Source organism: Anolis sagrei, chromosome 4 (genome assembly GCF_037176765.1).
Source record: "Anolis sagrei isolate rAnoSag1 chromosome 4, rAnoSag1.mat, whole genome shotgun sequence".
NCBI lineage: Eukaryota > Metazoa > Chordata > Lepidosauria > Squamata > Dactyloidae > Anolis > Anolis sagrei.
Genome location: NC_090024.1, coordinates 205036048 through 205056837, shown reverse-complemented (window position 1 = coordinate 205056837; position 20790 = coordinate 205036048). Strand labels below are relative to the sequence as shown.

Genomic DNA, 20790 nt, shown 5'->3' with positions numbered 1-20790 from the left:
GTGGAATGTCAAGGGAGAGTGAAAGAACTCTTGTCTGCTTGAGGCAATTGGCCAGTTTGATTGGCATCCAGATTGCTAACTGGAGCTAGCTACAGGGAACATACCACGCCTCTGCTGAAGTAGCTTCACTGGCTTCCAACAAGCTTCTTGGCTCAAATCAAGGTGCAGGTGATTACCTATAAAGCCCTATAAAGTCCAACCTATCTTCGAGACCACATCTCTTTCTACGAATCAGTGCAGGTTCTGAGATCAACAGGAGAGGCCCTTCTCTCAGTCCCACCACCTTCTCCGCGGTGCCCCCCCTGGCTCTGGAATATCATCCCAAAAGAAATTAGATTAGCCCTCACTCATCAATCCTTCTATTTCTTTTGAGCTGTGGTGCTGGAGGAAAGTTCTGAGAGTGCCTTGGACTGCGAGAAGATCCAACCAGTCCATCCTCCAGGAAATAAAGCCTGGCTGCTCACTGGAGGGAAGGATACTAGAGACAAAGTTGAAGTACTTTGGCCACATCATGAGGAGACAGCAAAGCCTAGAGAAGACAATTATGCTGGGGAAAGTGGAAGGCAAAAGGAAGAGGGGCCGACCAAGGGCAAGATGGATGGATGGCATCCTTGAAGTGACTGGAATGACCTTGAAGGAGCTGGGGGTGGTGACAGCTGACAGGGAGCTCTGGCGTGGGCTGGTCCATGAGGTCACAAAGAGTCGGAGATGACTGAATGAATGAACAACAACAATGGTGGTAGGGTGGTTGTTATAATTTTATGTGACTTGTTTTATACTTTTTATACCGCTTTTACCTATTGTATGTTATATGTGCCCCCTGAAGTGCCTTGTAAGCCGCCCTGAGTCCCTTCAGGGAGATAGTGGTGGGATATAAATAAAGATTATGGGTTCTTGTGAGTTTTCCGGGCTGCATAGCCATGTTCCAGAAGCATTCTCTCCTGATGTTTTGCCTACATCTATAGCAGACAACCTCAGAGGTTGTGAACATACCTGTTGTATGTTATAGGTGCATCTGGGAGTGCCTTGGAAGCCACCCCAAGTCCCTTAGGGGGAGATAGTGGTTGGATATACAGATCATTATGGGTCTTGTGAGTTTTCTGGGCTGTATGGCTATGTTCCAGAAGCATTCTCTCCTGATGTTTTGCCTGCATCTCTGGCAGGCATCCTCAGAGGTTGTGAGGTCCTCTGAGGAGAGAATGATTCTGGAACATGGCCATAGAGCCTGGAAAACTCATGAGAAACCCAGTGAATGTGGCAATGAAAGCCTTTGACAATACAAAATTTGTTATTGTTGTTGTTGAATAGCCTTGCAGCTTCAAAGCCTGGCTGCTTCCTGCCTGGGGAAATCCTTTTTTGGGAGGTGTTGGGATTGTAAAACGCTTCGAATCCCTTTTTGTGTATGTGGCAGGGGGGCAAACGGATTTAAATTAAATACATACATACAGATACATAAGTGTAGATAGAGGAAAGGAGTGTGGGAGGAGGGCAGAGGGAGGAAAACACCGGTCCGGCTGCGTGGCAGGGCGAAACTGCAGTAGGAGCAGCAGCAGCCAAGCCGGGGAAGCCACTGCCAGAGCCGCTCCTCTTCGGAAGAACCGGGTGGCTGACCTCCCCTCCCTCCCTCCCTCCCTCCCTCTCGCCCTTTGCCTTCCTCGCGGGACCCGTTTCCACTATCGGGAGGACGGCGACCTTGGCTGCCTTCAGTAGTGACAGCAGCGGCGGACACGAGGAGGAGGTGAGGCCGAGGGGCGCCACGGTCCCTGGAGGGAGCTGTTAAGACCCACGCCTTTTCCTTGCGCCGCCCCCTTCCTTCTTGAGGGTGGGCACCAAGGCAGGGAGAGACAGGGATACACACTCCGCGCCCCCAAACCTCAGGGGGTGGAGGTTTTTTTTTGTTTTGTTTTTTGGTCGTGTCAGGAGCGACCTGAGAAACTGCAAGTCGCTTCTGGTGTGAAAGAATTGGCCGTCTGCAAGGACGTTGCCCAGGGGACGCCCGGATGATTTGACGTTTTATCATCCTTGCGGGAGGCTTCTCTCATGTCCCCGCATGAGGAGCTGGAGCTGGTAGAGGGAGCTCATCCGCCTCTCCCCGGATTCGAACCTGTGACCTGTCGGTCTTCAGTCCTGCCGGCACAGGGGTTTAACCCACTGCGCCACTGGGGGCTTCTATGGGGTGGAGTGGCTCCTATGGGGTGGAGTGGCCCTCCCGGAAAGCCGGGAGCCAACTTTCACCCTGGGAAATGAACGCAGCCTGGCACCACTTTCACCGCCATGGCTCAATGATACCGACTCCTGGGAGTTGTCCTTTTACAAAGCCGTCTCTGCCAAAGCATGCTGGGCCGTCAAAGGACAACAACTCCCTGGGTTCTAGAGCATTGAGCCATGGCAGTCAAACTGCATCAATTCTGCAGTGTGGATGCACACACCCTAATGGGATAGTAACGTTTCCAAGTTTTTCTTATCTTAGGGGAAGAGCTGGAAGGGAGCTTCACAGCAACCCTTGAAAACAGAAGAAACACAGAAATAACTTGGGCTTTGAGATCCTCCCACCCATTACTATCAGCCCATCAGAAGCTGTTTCTTTTGGTTAGAAGAGATGAAGTATCTGAGTGTGTGCTTGGTTGGGAATGAATAGACAGAGTGCAAATCTTGAGTGCATCAACACCATGCATGGGCAAACTTGGACCTTCCCTTCAAGTGTTTTGGACTTCAACTCTCACAGTTCCTAACAACCGCAGGCCCTTTCCTTTCCCCCCTCATCTGGGGCCCTTCAAGTGTTTTGGACTTCAGCTCCCATAATTCCTAACAGCCTCAGGCCCTTTCCTTTTCCCCCTCATTCGGGGCTCTCCAGGTGTTTTGGATTTCAACTCCCACCATTCCTAACAGCCTCAGGCCCTTTCCTTTTCCCCCTCATCCGGGGCTCTCCAGGTGTTTTGGACTTCAACTCCCACCATTCCTAACAGCCTCAGTCCCTTTCCTTTATCCTCTCAGCCAGGGCCCTTCAAATGTTTTGGACTTCAACTCCCACCATTCCTAACAGCCTCAGTCCCTTTCCTTTATCCCCTCAGCCAGGGCCCTCCAAGTGTTTTGGACTTCAACTCCCACCATTCCTAACAGCCTCAGTCCCTTTCCTTTATCCCCTCAGCCAGGGACCTCAAGGTGTTTTGGACTTCAACTCCCACAATTACTAACAGCCTCAGGCCCCTTCCTTTTCCCCCTCAGCCACTTAAGCAGCTGAGGGGGAAAAGGAAAGGGCCCGAGGCCATTAGGAATTGTGGGAGTTGAAGTCCAAAACACCTGGAGGGCCCAAGTTTGCCCATGCCTGATCTACACTATCAATACAATGCAGTTTGGCATAATTTTAGCTGTCATGCTTCAGTGCTATGGGATTGTGGAATATGTAGTTTGGTGAGGCACCAGCACTCTTTGGCAGTGAAGGCTAAAGACCCTGTAAAAGTACAACTCTCATGAATCCATAACATTGAGCCATGGCAGTTGAAGTGGCATCAGACTGCATTAATTCTATCACATAGGTTGTATTCTTTATCAATATCTAAAGAATAAAAGATGCAAGAGCTCCTTTGGGAGGGCAGCCATATGTCTTTCGATTTCTTTATTATATTTGTCACATTATGCTCTGCCTGATCACAAGGAGGTTGCCTTTGGGGAACCCACATCCATTCTTATTTTCACAACAACCTTGTGAGGTAGATTAAGCTCAGCAAGAGTGGCTGGAATACTTTTCTCCCCAGCTCTTGTACTCCAACTGCCAGAATACCCCACTGGTCAAGCTGATGGAGGGATTCTCAGAGTTGTGGTGAACAATTTCTCCAAGTATCGAGAAATGGTTCTCTTCCAGCCACAGTGTCCTTCATTCCTGTGGACTCTTGCCTTAGGAAGGAAGCAGTGATCATGGTTTAGGATGAGCTGTTGCTTATGGCTTCACTAGCTTACTTGGTCACAAGGAAACACTTGACAGCTTGGACAGTAAAGGCAATGCCTCTTTCTGTTCTCTCCCTCTCCCCATGTATATATACACAGAGATGGCATCAGAAAATGAAATTAGGTACATTAAATATGAGAGAAAGGGATGCATACCAGTTCAGGCGATCCAGCAGATATTCTGTTAACACATGCATCAAAAGCATTATTCTTATGAATTAAGGTAGAACACTTGGACAATTCACAATCTCTCAACCTTAGAGAAAGACAAAGACAAACCTCCTCTAAACAAATCAGAAGCCCTATGATGGAAAACACTGAGGCTTCTATAAGGTATAAAATACAGAACAACCACGAAGCTCCAACAACAGAGGTGGAGGAACCTTTGGATGCCCAAGTGTGTTAGACCATATCTCCCACAGATGCATTGGCCATGCTGGAATTTATAGATTCAAAACATCCGAGAGTCAAAACATCTGAGAGCTTGTCTTCTGGAGTAAAAGAAGAGCAGACAAAGAACAACTTTGCAGGCTTTGTTTAGTTAATTGTTATCCAGCCTGGTTCCTGAATGGGACCCTTAAAAGGTAAAGGTAAAGGAGTAAAGGTTTCCCCTGACATTAAGTTTAGTCATGTCCAACTCTGGGGGTGGTAATCATCTCCATTTCTAAGCCGAAGAGCTGGCATTGTCCATAGACACCTCCAATCTCATGTGGCCAGCATGATTGCATGGAGGGCTGTTACCTTCCTGCAGAAGTGGTCCCTATTGATCTACTCACATTTGCATGTTTTCAAACTGCTAGGTTGGCAGAAGCTGGGGTTAACAACAGGCGCTCACCCTGCCAACTCTGAATTCGAACCACCAACCAGCAATTTCAGCAGCTCAGTGGTTTAACCTGCTGTACCACCAGAACGGGACCTATAAGTTACATGAATTAAAATCAGTAGTAAAAAGTGAAGACCCAATCAAATAAGATTTCATATTTAAACGTCAACACTTTAAAACAAGGATCCTAAAATGGAGATACAGTCTTTCAGAAAGTCTACCCAAGCTGCATAGGGCTTTTATAAGTTATGAGCAGTTTGGAACCAAAGTCTCTTCTATTAGATTAGCACCTATGTTTATTTTTTGTTTGCTTCTTTTAACTTAACCCCAAAGATGATCCACATTTTATGGTCACACCCAGGTTACTCACTGGGTCTACTTAAAAGTTGTATTTCCTTTCCTTCCATCTGTCACACATACTTCTCAGGCATGCTATCTTATTTATGCCCTGTTGTTTAGCTATCAGTTTCTCCTCTTTTGTTTCCTATTTACATAGGCTTCCCAATAGTAACAGAGATGAAGAATCTGAAGGTATAATCTAGATAAATGGAGATGAAGTGAAGCTTTGGTCAAGAGGGTTAAGTTGTGTAATGGGATCACTGATGAGAGTGGCTAAGGTCACTTAAGAGGATAGCTAAGTTCTGATCGCTGGGAATGCCTGTGTTTGTTTACTGATTTGTGATAACTCTGCCAATCTTTGCCAGTTTCCTTCTTTTCTTTCTTTTCAAATACCAGCACAGGCTGTGTAAGCCTATGTGGTACTGGTTACCTTGCAGTAACTGCTTTGGTGAGGGATTTGGATAGTATTGAGCTGAGTCACAGAGCAGGGATTAGAAAGGATCTGAGGTTAAGAAGGATGAAATCAGTACTTACACTGGCACTATAGAGCAGGGATGACACCCAGAATGAAAGCCTCTCCTTTGAACACCCAGGTCACATGCATGTTGTTATTCTATTCTACTTAACAAGGTTTTAGTGGATTTCTTCTGTAGCAGCTGCTGAAAAACAATTCCAGTTATTTCAGCCTCCCCTAAGAGTTTCAGATCTCATTTGGTCTTGGAAGTTAAGCAGGGTCAGCACTGATTAGTACTTGGATGGGAGACTGCTAACAAAATACCAGGGGCTGTAGGCTGTATTGCAGAGGAAGGAATTGGCAAACCACCTGTGTGTTGTCCTTTTGCCTAAGAAACCCTATGAAATTCATGGGGTCACCATAGGTTGACAGGTGACTTGAAGGTACACAGACACAGTCTCTTCATTAACATTCCTGTTCACTATTATATCATTCTAATTGTTTTCAGTGCCTGTAATCATGGCTTCCAGGGCCTATAAGTTGGTGTTAGAAGCCCCATGGACGACCTAGGGCCAGTTAGATTCCCTTATCTTCAGGAGAAGGCCATAGCAAGCCATCTCTGGAGAAATCTGGCTGAGTAAGCCCCATGACAGCTTCATGATAAGGCCACCATGAATCAGAAATTATTTGAAGGTACACAAGAATAACTTGCTATTTTGGACACATTATGCAAAGCATGGACATATGCATTTGCTTACAAAATGCTTTCCATAAGTCTTTCCTGTTTAGTTGTTTTTAAAGTCCAGTATTTGGTAAGAGCAGAAGTGGTAGAGATAAAAAGAAAATGATACTAGGTCATTGAGAATTCAAAGCTGCTCCTGGTGAAAACAGGAGTGTCTGCAAAAGCACAGAGACCTACTATCTGTAGTTTATTTGTCATGACATTGAAGTTCTGCACTCTGGCTAGAAAATAAGCCAGGGATTGGTCTTTTTTATTTTTCTAGACTCTTGGGGAAAACACAAGAGAGCATGTGTTCTTACATTGCAAGGACATACACACACACATCGCTCTCCAAAAAGCAAGCCTTGATTTTGCCAATACAATGTTTTACTACACCATTGTATAGATAACAGAACTTGAACATGCATAATTTTGGCATCCACAAGGAGATCCTGGAAGCAAACCTAAGCAGATGCCAAGGGCTAGTTGTGTTTCTATCTTAAACTTCCTATTCTTTGAACAGTTTTCAGGAACCTTTGACAAGGGACATTATCAAAGGCTTTTGGAGCTCAAAGCAAATATTTTGGTTTGGATCACTCCTGTCCACATTTATTAATTATTTATTTGCCATATTTATACCTCATTCTTCTCAACCCCAAAGGGGATTCAGAGTGGCACACACAGAGGCACAATCTATGCCATACATTACATACAATACACATCCAGCAAATAAAAAACATATACATTTAAAACATCTGCTAAAAACATACCAACATTAAAATTATTAAATCACATATTTATTGACATTTTCAAAATATTTCTTTAAGGTAGCACTTGCTACTGCAGTAACTATTTTTATCAATGGGATCTGTCCTTTTATATACTTGACCATTTTATCTTTATTATTGCTTCCTGCTAGTTTACCTAAAATGGACATTAAGCAAAGCAGCCTGAAAGTTCTTATTCTCCCAGATCCCTTGCTTTCAAATGATGTTATAGAGGCCATTCTTGGGGGCATGGTACCTATTTTGGTCAGAGGATCAGCAGTTTCACATTTTAATTCTTTATGATAGTCAGATGATTTGATTTCATCAGGAAAACATATCACTATTAGAAACATAATGAGAACCAGATAGACTCCAATTTGGACTCCGTGTAGTTTCAAATCCCTAATGAATCATGGAAATCCCCAGTCATTTTCTCTCAGCTTAACGCAATCCTTTCTTGAACTAGTCATTCAGTATCGGTTTGTGGAGGAAGATTGCTGAGGAGACTACCTTCAGATCTGGGAAGCATAGTTTCAAATCCCCAATGAGGCATGGGATCTCACAGTTGTTGTCTTTCAATATGACAGGATTCTCTACAGTCATTCTGGAAGAAGAGAGCTGTACATACTACTTTCAACTCAGTGAAAGATAGTATCCAAATCTGACCACTGACAAACTAACTAAAAGACAGGCCTTTTGTAGGACTGTTCTTCTTCCTAATTTGGACTCAACTGTACAGCTTCTTGAGTAAACAAGCAAAACCCTACTACTATCTTCTAGTGGAAGTCTTATCAAATTTTATGTTGAATATCAGACTTTATGTTGAATCCTCCTCCTTCTTTACTGTTTCTTATCTTCAGTTACTGATCCCTTTAATTTATTCTGGCTTGCTGGACTTCACTTTGGTCACATTGTCTAATATTAATGTTCTAATAGGACATTTTGGTAGCCTCCACTGTTGGGTTACCAAGCAACAGACTTGCTTCCTACTCTACTGTATGAAGATCTCCTCATCAGCATTAGCCCTTTTCATGCATTTGATAATTTCTGGGGTAAGTTCTGGGGTGAATTTACAAAATCAATTGACTGGATGTTTGCTGAGAAATCAGGTGTGCCTTGCCTTTGGCTGCCACTTGGAGTGTGACATCTCTTTGTGTTTATTCTCCGTTTTATGTATAGCCAGACAACTTTATTCACCCCTGCAGAATACCTTCATAGTTTCTGAAGGTACATGTGATTACTTTATGACAAAAGTATCTTTATTTTTATGCTTGAACACTACAGGGACAGCACCCCCTTTGTTTTAATCCAATACATCCTCCCACAGAGCTCAAAATTAGCTGTCTTTGTGGGAATGCCAGTTGCACAATTGCCAGCTCCCTCCTCCATTGAATGCTGCTTTTAAAACACATCATTGCCCGCAAGCATCTTCATCTTTACATTCTGCGATCCCCCACCTCCAATTCTTTTGTTTTGCTTCATTTCAGTTGGCTATTGCCAAGATGATCACAGTGGGCCTTGTGATATTCTGACTCAGGCTGTGTTCAGTAAAGGGGAAGAAGGTTTGTATTCTGGCAAATCATGTTACGAACTAAATCATGTGCACACTAAAGTTGGGAACTGAAAGGGATATAGGATGCCCTGCAAATTGATAGAACTGTTTTTGTGATCATTTGTCTGATGTGCTAATAAACCTAGAGTAGCCAAAACATGTGGATGGTCCTTCTTTACTTGAATTCACTTTGCCAGAGTGCTGATATATCTGACTTCTGAGTTTTGGCAAATTGCTCTCATAAAGGGAGTTTTTCCTAATATTGCCACCAGCTGTATTTCTGATTACGGTGGAACATGGTTGAAAGCCTTTAGTGGTGGGTTTAATAAGCATGCAGACTCCAGGAGGGACGGGGGAACCCTTCAGATACCTTGAGCCCGAACCAAAATCTAGATCTTAAAAGTAAATAAATGTGGCTTGGGCAGTAATTTGTAACACACACACCTAGGGAAAATGGAATTGGGGTTAAAGTTATCCCACACTGACTGATGGGGTAACTGAATGATTTTTGCATACATGCATGATTATTCCTAGTCTAGGAACTGCTTTTGTAAGCTGAGCATGACTCAAAAGTCCAGCTGGTGGATGAAGTAATTGCTTTTCTTATTTCATTTTGCAAATATCTCTCTTCAAGCTCTCTGCTTTCTAGGGATTTTCCTTCCTATGTTGCATGAGGAGTGAACAGAGTAGCCTGGGACAGTTTGTGTTTGTCATATGCAGCTGAAGGATTTGCCTGCACTAACTTTTCTATTCAGCATCTCATGAGGATCTGTATGACTCAGGATATTCTAAGCTCTAGTGTTAGTGTGCATATGGAGACGGGCAACAATAGACTGTACTGCATAAACAGATGAGGATTTTATGGCTCAGAGATACAATGTAACAATTGAACAGGAACAATGCTTCTTAAAGGAACAAATTTATTGTAAAATACAACTAAATATATTAAAAGGTTTGTATTGAAATGTGTGATATCTGTATGTACAAACCTCTATGTGTATGTGTGTGTATGTTTCATGAGAGTGTAATAGATCTAAAATGATGAAATCCAAACACCTGAAATGTGTTATGCCTACTACAGTGATCTTAAAAAAGGTAAAGGTAAAGGTAGTCCCCTGACATTAAGTCCAGTCATGTCTGACTCTGGGGTGTGGTGCTCATCTCCATTTCTAAGCCGAAGAGCCAGCGTTGTCTGTAGACACCTCCAAGGTCATGTGGCCGGCATGACTGCATGGAATTCAAGCTTATATAAAGTTTTAAAACGGACTAATAATTTGAAATCTGTCTAAAGCATGCAGTGCCACCTTTAGTCTTTTGGTGGCAGATTTTTCTAACAGTTGAAGAAGGAACTGCAGTCAGATCTAACAGACAGTGGAGCCTTGTTACCCAAATCTGTGGGTGCTCACGTCCCATTTTATATGATAATGAAGTAAAATGGTGTCACTTATAAAAATGGCAAAATCAGGGTTTTCTTTTTTGTTTTGTTTTTGTTTTTTGCGGAAGAAGGAAGGATATTTCAAGCCATGTATGATTAAATCATACATAGATGGTCATCTGTCAGGGGTGCTTTGAAGGTGATTTTCCTGCTTTTTGGCAGGGGGTTGGACTGTATGGTCTACACGGTTTCTTCCAACTCAGTGATTCTATGATTCTATACAGAATCCGTGGATACAAAAAGCAAACTGTATTGAGTTTTTATATAGTGTTTCTAGGCAAGTCCATTTGAGATGTTATTTCTGCTTTCCTCTAGACTAGACAATATACTTGATGGAGGCTTTGGCGAAGTGCAGCTAGCTAGTGCCGCCTCTTTGTCCTCCCCCCCCCCCCGAAAGCCACAGTATCCACAGAACTCTTTTGCAGCACCACATTTCAAATGAGTTGATTTTCTTCCCATCAACTTTCTTCCTTGTCCAGTTCTCACAATCATATGTAGAAATTGGAAATATGATGGCATGGGCAATCCGAAATTTAGTATTTAATGATATATCCTTACACTTTAAGATGTTATCTCATTCCTTCCGAGTCCTAGTTTTCTTCTCTTTCCTTGACTGCAGTCTCCATTCTGATTAATGACTAAGCAAAGGTATGGAAAAGCATTGACTATTTCATTGCCTTCATCATCTACTTGAAAGCCATCTGTGACCATGAATTTTGTTTACTTAATGTTCAACTCTAAAATTGCTTTTGCACTTCATTTTGTAGGAGCCCTCAGTGGCGCAGTGGGTTAAACCCTGTGCCGGGAGGACTGAAGACCGACAGGTCGCAGGTTCAAATCCGGGGAGAGGCAGATGAGCTCCCTCTATCAGTTCCAGCTCCTCATACGGGGACATGAGAGAAGCCTCCCACAAGGATGATAAAAACATCAAATCATCTGGGTGTTCCCTGGGCAACGTCCTTGCAGACAGCCAATTCTCTCACACCAGAAGCGACTTGCAGTTTCTCAGGTCGCTCCTGACACGACAAAAAAACAAAACAAAAACAACAAAACTTCATTTTGTGATCTTTTTTCAGTTAATCATTCTCAAGTCTTTTCTACTAGTAGTATAGTGTCATCTGCATGTTTTACATTGCTGATATTTCTTCATTCAGTGTTCACATCTCCTTCTTCTGAGTCTAATCCTGATTTATGTATGATATATTATCAGTGCACAAGTTAAACAGAATGATAAAATGTTTCCTTGCCTGACCCCTTTGTAATTGGAACCATTCTGTTTCTCCATGTTTAGTCCTGACAATCCTGACTACAGGTTACTCTTCAGGATAATAAAATGTTGTGGCACACCCATTTCTTTGAGACCTATCACTTTTTTCCCATGACCCACCTACACAACTGAAGGCTTTGGTATAATCTATAAAGCATAGGCTGATTTTCTTCTGAAAATTTTCTGACTTTATAAATGTCCATATATTATGGGTCATAGATGGGAAGTTTCCATATATGTATAAGTCAGGGATGGAAAACCTCCTAAACTTTATTATTGCCCCCTCCAAGCAGCATCTGAGAGTGCCAAAGGGAGGCAAAAATTGAAAATTGGGTTTGTAGCATCTCTTGCTGAGCTCCTGCCATGCTATTCATTGATTTTTGGACACTAGTAATGCCTTGAAGGTGAAGCAACGGTGTGGGGGCTGCAGATGGTTTACTTGCTTGTTCAATTAACTACCTGGGTTGTAGTTCAGTTGGAAAAATATTCTTCTCCAGAGAGATTTTTTTTTTGCTGTTGATCATGTCCATATCTATATCTATCTGTCTCTCTCTCTCTCTCTGTGTGTGTGTGTGTGTGCGTAGAAGAAAGGTATTATGTCAGTTGCAGAACAGCAACTCTTTGGTTACTCATTTTTTGTGAAGTGAGCAGGCTAGGAAGACAGGAGAAATGAGGTGACAAGGGAATAAGAAGTTTATTTCACATCCATAGCTCATATTGAGCAAACCCAGTCTCATCCAGGTTCTCATCCAGTGACACAAGGGAAATTGCCTCAGCCCTCGTGGTGTTACTCCAGGCCGTTTGTACTTTGTCCAAGGTTTGGATCAGAGATGGATTTGATCCCCTGCCAAACGTTGGGCTTTTGGCCTGAATGTGAAGCTAATATTAATGTGCTGGGGACTGAAAGGGAAAACAGAGCCTTGACACATCATTTCTCTTCTGTATGTGTGTGGTTTTTGTAAATGCTATTTACTTGCTCTTAACCTCAGGGATTTTTAAACTGTTTTTTTTATTTGCTGGACTGAAATTCTGGGAAACCTTGCAGGCTTGCCTGGGTCACTCCTGAGGCTGCTTTTGTAGGCTGGAGTGCCTTTTCTGCTCTCCACTTAAAAGATGCCTTGCTGGACAAGGGTTAACAATAGAGAACCTGCCATTTTCACTCCCTTGTGCCAAAGAAAGTTGGACCAAATGATTTTTTAAATGCAAGGTTTGTGAGCCAATGCTGCAGATAGAGTGTTAAATTTGGAGCAAGATGAAAATCAAGTTGAAAGCTTTGCTTAGCCATAAAGCTCACTGGGTGGTCTGCATCAAACAACTCACAGCCTAAAAGGCTTCACAGGTATGTTGCTGCTGGAAGAGTATAGTGTCAGTTGTGCTCAGTTTGGTAAATATAGCCTTGGAACGTAGGCTGTCTTTCCCAGAATTTCGAAAGGGTATTTTTCTGGACCTTATAGCCAAGGTGGAAGAAGAAAGTGCAAAAACCGGGTTGCAGTTAGACATTTAAAAAACCCCCAAGATTGTGGCAACCAAATGGATTGTTAACAGGCAAATAGAGGGAGAAAACGTGGAGGCAGTGATAGACTTTGTATTTCTAGGCACAAAGATTACTGCAAATGCAGAAATAAGAAGACATTTACTTCTTGGGAGAGAGAAATGACTAATCTCAATAAAATAGTGAAGAATAGAGAATCATATTGACAATGAAGATCTGCAAAGTTAAAGCAATGGTATTCCCCATAGTAACCTATGGATGTGAAACCTGGACCATAAGGAAGGTTGAGCAAAGGAAGACAGGTCCTTTTGAACTGTGGAGGAAAATTCTCAGAGTGCCTTGGACCAGATCAAACCAGTCCATACTCCTAGAAAGAAAACCCTACTGCTCACTGGAGGGAAGGATATGAGTGGCAAAGATGAAGTACTTTGGTTACGTAATGAGAAGACAGGAAAGCTTGGAGAAGATAATGATGCTGGGGAAAATGGAAGGAAAAAGGAAGAGGGGCCGACCAAGGGCAAGATGGATGGATGTTATCCTTGAAGTGACTTCATTGACCTTGAAGGAGCTGGGGGGGGGGGGTGGCCGATAGGGAGTTCTGGCGTGGGCTGGTTCATGAGGTCACAAAGAGTCGGAAGTGACTGAATGAATAAACAACAATTTTTTCTAGACCACAAGTCCCCAAATCCTTTGAGCCATGCTGGCTAAGGAATTCTGGGAGTTTGTATTCCAAAAAGTTCCTAGTTCTTATCCAGGGCAAGGATCAGCTTCTTCCTGTTTTTGAACTTCCCATCACACATCTTTTCCCTATTGATTTTCCTTTGTGCTTTTCTCTGTGAAGAGGATATGATCTTAATTAGGACAGAGAGGGCTCCTTGGCACACTTTGTGTTGAGCTAATTCAGGCTCATCTCACACTTTCCCTTCTTGATCACAAGATAAATATAACAAAGATTTGCAACTTCAATCAGGAGATGCACAGGAAGATTTGTTGGTTGACTGTTAAATTAAGAATTCTGAGAACCTTGCCAGCTCAAACAAAATCTTAGCATGATGATGGTGAGTGCTTAATACTTCTGGTTACAAATTAAATTGGCATACATAAATGTTATAATTACTTCTTGTTACTGGGATTGCAGTAATCTCCATTAACACCCAAGCATCCTGCTAGATCAGCGACATCATGTTTGGTTGCTGGATTGCTATTCCAACGGTTATTGGCAGCATGACTAATATTGAGGAATGATAGGAATAGAACTCCACTTTCATCAGTCTGCTTTTCTATCCCAAATCATTTTTTAATTACCCTCTTCAGTTCTAGATTACATTCTAGCTGTTCTGGATTATCTCTTTAGACCCCACCCACATTTTCCTTGGCATTTCCCTGTATCCTGCAATGTTTCATCTTGGGCTTCTCTTCCTCGCTTTGCTCCTATATCCTGAAATGCTCCATTGGGTTTGCTGGTTCACGGCTGGCTGTACATCAGCAGGGCTTTCAGCTCCATTCACAGAATTAACGGTTGCTGTGGTGACGGCGGCTGAATCCCACTCTAGTTTTTTGCAGCCCCCTTGGGAAAGGGATTAGAAAGGAGCACAAGCTCCTTGGCATCTGTCCATCTGGCAGGGCCTGAAGCCAGACTAGCTCCTAATTGGCAGAGCATCTAAATGGGCCAGAGCCATGCAGCACAGTTGTCAGTTGCAGAGAACGGACGAGAGAGAGAAAGAGCGAAGTTATTGCTGAGTTAGCAGGTCTGAGCCTGTCCTGAACATGGCCACAATAAAATAGCATAGAAGCCAGTAGGGTTGCAGGAAAGTGAGCGACACAAACAAAAACACACAGAAAAAGACACTGAGGGGAAGGTGCAGTTAGTGCTGACTTAACAGCTCTAAGGCTGTACTAAGCAGAACAGTAGTTTAATAATAAGAAACCACTTCCTTCTGGAATTTATTCAAAGTTTTTTTTTGGTTTTGGACGTAGTTGCCCAAGAACTTAGTGTAGCGATAACATCACAGATGCAAGAGACAGTGGGAGGCACTTTTCAGATTCTTATTTTATCAGGATGAAAAACAGAACATCAGCTAAAACTGTTTACAATGTCACAGCTTCTCAGTTTTAGTAATGATAAAAACAAAGAAAAGTTTATTTGAGTAGAGGTTGCTTTTGCATAAGGAAAGGGGTTCTTAAGAAGGCGCTTTACCAACTGTCCAACTGGATCTCTAATGGAGTTAGGATCTCTATTTTTCCAAGTCATCTGGATCCAGACAAATCAATCCAGACTGCAAATCCAAGTTTGGGTTTGGAAACATGAATCCTGTCTTAAAAGCAAGCATTGTGAAACCAAACCGGATATAACTCGTTTGTTTTTTTGCATCTCCTTACAAATTTGGAAATATGAAAGACCTCTAAGGGCCCTTCCACATGGCCCTATACCCCAGAATATCAAGGCAGAAAATCCAACAATATCTGCTTTGAACCGGAATGTATGGCAGTGTAGACTCAGATATCCCAGTTCAAAACAGATATTGTGGGATTTTCTGCTTTGATATTCAGAAATATAGGGCTGTGTGGAAGGGCCCAAGGAGGGGATTAAGCTAACCAAATTTCAGACAGGTAGTTTTGGGGGGTACATTAAAAAGTTCTAAGATCTTTCATTCATGGGTTCACCATAAGTCAAAGTGGACTTGGTGGCAATTAACAACAACAACAACAAGCCAGTACAACATGCTGCTTTTCAAAAACAATATTTTAAAATGATTGACAGCCAGGGAAAAAACACTACAAATTGCTATGATGAGGAACCTCTCACTACTGTTGCAGGATTAGTACTGAAGCACAGCATGAGGAGGGACAAGATACCATTTGTGGAGTCCTACTAAATTATTTTTAAAAATAAGTCCCACTGAGAAAGCAAATTGGACAGCTAACAACACCTAGGGGCAATTGGGGTGAGGAAAATAAGTTTCACCACTTAAAGCACACAGAAACCCATGATTACTACTGAGATTAACAAATTAACAAGAAAAGCAAATAGAGGATTAAGATAAGTGTTTCAACTAAACAAAAGGTTGTGAAATTAATAGAGCCTGAGAAGACAATCAACTATCGTCCAAGCCCTTACCACAGCTCTTTCAACCATTCAATGCTAGGAGATAAATCAGGGAAACAAAGAAAAGCAAGAGATAATAGAGTATGTAACTTCCGTGACCTCATCCCTATAAACATTGTGATGAAACATTGCTAGTGAGATTCTTGCCCCAGGTTAGATCTTCCTGTGAGCAAAGCCCCCAGCCCCTCTCCTCCCTTTTATTTATTTATTAATCAATTAATGTTATATACTGCCACTCCCTGAAGGCTCGGAGCGGTTCACAGTATACACATGTAATACAACACACTATCTTAGTGTTTTCCTGTATGGTCATATTGGAGACATGTTGCCTGGCTTTATACTATTTATTTTGAGATCTGAATTTACAGATTGGTCCCAATTGTTTCAGAAAATACTGCTCCCATCTAGAACTGGATTAGTCAAATGTGGTTTCATCTGAAACTGGATGTATCTGCATTGGTGTTTGAGAATTAGATAAATAAATGGCCGGCCTCATCTCGTAACACCATTAGACATTCATAAATCATGATTTTGTGTTTGCAACCTCTATCTGTGGCATCAGCTATTTATCTCTCCGAAAGCTGGAGAAGTCTGAAGAGGGGCTATAACCGCGAGGTAGAACAAATTCCTTGTGCATCAAAAGCCCTAGGTTAAGTTGATATTTTAAAGTCAAAGCTTGAAAAGGGTCCTCTGGGAACTGACTGACAATTAGTGTGAATCAGAATTGTCCAATCTACTACCTTTCAAGTGTATTGGACTACAACTCTTATCATTCCCAGCCAACATAGCCATGGATGGAATGTGCAGTCCGATATATCCAAGGGCACTAGGTTGGGGAAAACTGGTGTAGAAGATAAATGAATGATCTAATTCTTCATTGAGCGGATTCTTCTGCTCAAAATTAATTTAATTGTCCTGAAATATAGCAAAGACTTAAAAAAAAACAACCCTCAGAGAGTTGTCAATGGCTTACATGACCAGAATCACTGGGTTGCTGTGAGTTTTCTGGGCTATATGGCCATATACTAGAACTATTCTCTCCTGATGTTTCACCCACATCTATGGCAGGCATATTCAGAGGTTGTGAGGTCTATATAGCCCATATTTATTTGTCGTGTCAGGGCAACCAGTCAATTATATTACATTTCTAACAGAATAAAGCAAACAAACAGACAAAATACAAATGACTCCATCTACATTTCACCATCTCAGCCCCAGAGTGGAAAAGTATAAAGCAATTGAGTTCTGCCTCTCTCTGTGGACTTGTTCTAGTTCATTACCCACACACTGTGTACCGGCAATGTGGACTGTGCAATTAGTGAAATGACATTTCCAGCAGGTTGAATGAAGCACAGCCTTGCTGTGCAAGAATCCCCCTTAGTGCTGTGTCACACTTTTCTAGGAGAGTGAAAGCTGGTTCATGGAGACTACCAGAGAGGTAACTTGACCTAGATAATTACCTTCATCCTTTACTTTCACGTGGTCCCCTTCTAATTAACTTTTTTTTTTAAAAAAAGGAAGTGATTCTGGACTGTTAATGAAAATAAATTGATCACAGCTGTCCCACAAACCACAGGGTGGAGGAGATGACAGGAAGATGGGCTTATGTCAGATGAAGCCCAAGAAACTGGAGCATTACTGTAGGAAGCCAAGTAGGTAGGAACAAAATTCACTGAGTAGGTTATCAGAGCAACTGAGCCTGGTCAGAAGAGGACCACCTGGGAATCTGTAGCTGAATGGGGAAGCTTGATCTGCAAAAACAGCAGCACATTCTGGTTTCTTGGAGAACCAGCAAAGGCAGAATCATCTTGGAAAGCTCTTGGAATGAACTGCATTGTCATTTGTATTATTAGAATTAATGTTTGGAATAAAAATGGAAAATCAAAGCAAAATTTATTTATTTATCATGCTTTTATATTATCTTAATTGTTTTTATTGTATTCTTATGCTTTGATGTTGACTGTAAACCTCCCTGAGTCGCCTGCAGGTTGAGAGGGGCGGTATATAAATGTAGCAAATAAATAAATAAATAAATAAATTTAGGAGACAGGTTAGAAAGCAACTTCTAGATGTGAGTGTCTCCAGCTCTAATAATTCCCATTTGACCAGCATTTAGGACAATGGGAGCTGCAGTCTAAAACACTGGGATCTATGTGGAGGTGGTACATTAGAAGAGACTGCTATGTTAGCCCCAGCTTCTGCCAACCAAGCAAATGTGAGTAGATCAATAGGTACCACTCCAGCGGGAAGATAATGGTGCTCTATGCAGTCATGCTGGTCACATGACCTTGGAAGTGTCTATGGACAAGGCCGGATCTTTGGCTTAGAAATGGAGATAAGCACCAACCTCCAGAGTTGGACATGACTGGACTTAATCTCAGGGGAAACCTTTACCTTTACCATACAGCTTTCCTCCTCTTGGACCTATTTGTGGAAATAAATAAGAGGTGGTCAGATATTTTCAGAGTGCAGAAGCAAGCACCCAGGTGATACCACATCCACAGCAATCTCAGTCCTATCTCTCTCTGCCCCGAATTTCTTCCTGAAATACGCAACAGCTCCTTTCCAGCTCTTGTTGCATACAATCTACTAGTGCCCCCTGGACTGAGCAGTTTCACCTGTTCTGGACTGATATGACTCAAATAGCAGGTGCTTAGAACAGCTGCCAACTGTCCATTAGTACACATTGTCTACCATCAACAGCCAAGGCCTATGCAAAGACCTGATAGCATAGCTCAGAACAATATGAATCTAACAAGTCAACTTGTGAAAAGCAATCTGTCCTATTGCTCTATTGAATGTAGCACACAGTCCAGCTTCGTGGCATGCTGGATGTAAAAATAGGCATTTCTTTTGTTTCCTTTCGATATGCTAAGACAGCACAAGCTGCTTCTGTCCTGCAGATGCTTTTAATGCTACAGAGGATTGGCATGACATAAAAATAGTTTCCTCTCCCTCTTTTTGCTGTGCTGATGCCAAATAAATGTAGAACAGATGCACAACCATTCAAACAATGTGTTTTCAATGGAAAGGGTGTTTTAGAAAGCAGAGTTGCAGAGTTGGGAGGACGAGTTACCTGAGGAAAAGTTCTGTGTGACCTGGAAGCTTCTGTGTATTTTATTTATAAAGAGCTATTGCAGGAGCCAATGAGGAATCTAACTTGAATTTTCACACTTTTGTCTGAATTGCAGAAGGGTTTCAGCTTCTAATGTCCACTATAGCACTTGCTAAATATACAAAGCACCCCATCTTCTCATTACTTCCCAAGGACATTCATTTACAGACTACTCTTTTTTTTTGTAAATGTGTAGAGCTAGGGGTTTGTAATGCAGAATCAAAGGAAATTGACCTTTCCACTAATTCCCAAAGATGATCAACACTAGAAGGAGAAATTGTTTTCTTCCATCTTCTCCAATAATTATTCTTATTTATTTATTTATTTATTTATTTATTTATTTCCCATGTTTATACCCTGCCCTCCTCAAACTCCAAAGGGAACTCATGTAAGCTTTACACATAGGCAACTATTAAATGCCTTAAAACAGCATACAATTAAAACAAACATTTAAATTAAGGTTAAAATTAATGCATATTAAAACAGTTAAAACATTACATCCATTATTAAAACCTGTTAATACTCTTGTTGCAGTCTTTATTTGTCTTTAAGCTGTCTTTAAGCAAAGTAGCAGGGCAGTTTCTGGGCAGAAAGTACCTAACATCTGGCTGCCTACTTTAAATGAAAGGGATGACCCTGGATTGCAGGTTATGAATATTTCAGGATAAGGCTTCATTGTTCTTGGTGAGAATCTTCGTAGTGTTTTATTGGGGATAAAAGCATCCCATCTGATTTTATGAGACTGGGTTCAAATTTAGGCAGCTTAGGGTAGATCCATTAAAACCATGTCCATCTTGTTCTAGTGATTTCAGGGGTCTACATATAATGAAATCCGCACACAACAGTAAAGAGTTATCTGCTGCAAGCAATTGAGGTAGCTACTTATTTTTTGCAGCAATTAGCTGTAAAATATATTATTTTTTTGTCTGTACTGGCCAGAACTGTGATTCATAACTTTTCAGTGTAATGTAATGAGATTTCGCTTGTTACTCAAAGCAGGCAGGTATGCTCTGATTCAGTCATAACAATGGGAAAAGAAAGGTCGTATGAATGGTTTCCTTGTGCTGCCTCTTTGTGGGATGTTATATTGGCAGTGAAGAGCAGAGGAGCCAGCAACAAGGGAGGGAACGGAGGAGGAAAATGGAGAGAGAGAGAGAGAGAAGGAGGACGAAGAAGAAGCTAAGCCTTCTTCCACACAGCTGTATAAAATCCACATTGAAAAAAATTGAATTGGATTCCCAGTTCAAAACAGATATAGTGGATTATCTACCATGATATTCTAGGTTATATGGCTGTGCGGAAGGGCCCTATATTGGAATTTTTTTAAAAAAAACTTTGAAAAGTTTGTCTTTTCCTCTTTACTCCATTCTGCCCAAATAAGAGATGCTCCCACTACTGGCAGAAAGAATGACCGAGGGTGCATCTACACCACATTAATGAAGTTTCACACCACTTTTGCTGTCATGGTTTAGTGCTATGAAATCCTAGGGTTTGTTGTTTGGTGAGGCACCAGCACTTTTCATCAAAGAAAGCTAAAAACGTTGTAAAACTGCAACCCCCATGATTCCACAGCATTGGGCCATGACAATTAATGTGATGCCAAGCTGCATTAATTCTACAGTGTAGATGCAGCCTGAATAGGCCAGGTAGAAGACTGCCTTGCCAAGCTAGCTGTTTCAAACTGCAGCACAGGATGTACTTGGTCTGGCTGGGTTAAGTAAAGGGTTGTTTGAGAAAGTGGTTAGTTGTGAAAGGAAGGTTTTTTTTTTGGGTT

The 20790-nt window shown here is 42.0% G+C and overlaps 1 protein-coding gene across 9 annotated transcripts in view; it reads left to right on the top strand.

The window, feature by feature from the left end:
* The window catches only part of NAV1 (neuron navigator 1), a 340794-nt gene that overhangs the window by 45861 nt on the left and 274143 nt on the right, over positions 1-20790 (top strand). Inside the window, exon 1 of one of the 9 annotated variants that reach the window (XM_067468113.1) lies at positions 1661-1738. The exons of the other annotated variants lie outside the window; for them this stretch is intronic. The gene's annotated coding sequence lies outside the window, so the exon portion shown is untranslated. Of the gene's footprint in view, positions 1-1660; positions 1739-20790 lie in introns of those variants that run through there. 9 annotated transcript variants of the gene reach the window in all.